Genomic DNA, 915 nt, shown 5'->3' on the forward strand with positions numbered 1-915 from the left:
TACTCTATAACCTTGATAAACTGTCAAAAACGCAAACCATGACTAGACCTGCCGTTTCTCTTGCCAACAAGGTGCAATTTCCAGAAGCTTATGAGGATTCAGTATGACGAATGGATGGGGTTAACATCCTCCCCGATGAGTTGGAAATGGTGCACGTACAACACGAGGGTCTTTCTAGCTTCTAAGGCCCTGCTCCAAGGGTAGAGGACAGTTGTGGCCAGAAGGACCAATGCACAGACCCTTCCTCTACATCAGGTACACCCATTCTCAACTGGGGCCCCCTACTCAGATACACTTGAGTTGCCTCCCAATTAGACTAACAACTGCATTTGTTAGTCATGGAAGCTCCAGTTCAAATTTGTGGATTACCACTCTATACTGGTAAAAGAAAACTCAGACGACTTACAATCATGGCTTCCAGTCTGGAGGATTCTCTGCCTGGTTGCTGGGTGGGCGTGGCCACGGTGGGCGTGGCCTAGTCGGTCTCCTGCACGACTGTTTTTGCTCTCCCCGGGCTCCGGAGGCTTTCCTTGAGCCTCTGGGAGGGCAAAAATGGCCTCCCCCGAGCTCCAGAGGCTCTCTGGAAGCCAGAAACGGGCCCGTTTCCGACCTCCTCCAACTTCTGGGAGGCCGTTTTTCACCCTCCCTGAGCCTCCTGCACTTACCTGTATTCAAAATGGGCTGCTCCTGGGAGGGGAGGGGTAGGTGGGGACAGCCAGGAGTGGGATTTGGGGGTTCTCTGAACTGCAGAATCTAAGCTAGGGGCTCTCCCGAACCCCTGCGCTAGTAGCCCTCCCCTGCTTCCAGTGCTTTAATTAGGAGAGAAGACCTTTTGGTTGATGATGTTGGATGCTCACGTCACGAGTTAGAAGTCAGGGATTCAGGTTCAATTCCTTGGAATGGCATGGACAAATA

Source organism: Notechis scutatus, chromosome 9 (assembly GCF_049901735.1).
Source record: "Notechis scutatus isolate UNSWTSFEM ecotype Mainland chromosome 9, rNotScu1.2, whole genome shotgun sequence".
In the NCBI taxonomy this organism is placed as follows: Eukaryota; Metazoa; Chordata; class Lepidosauria; order Squamata; family Elapidae; genus Notechis; species Notechis scutatus.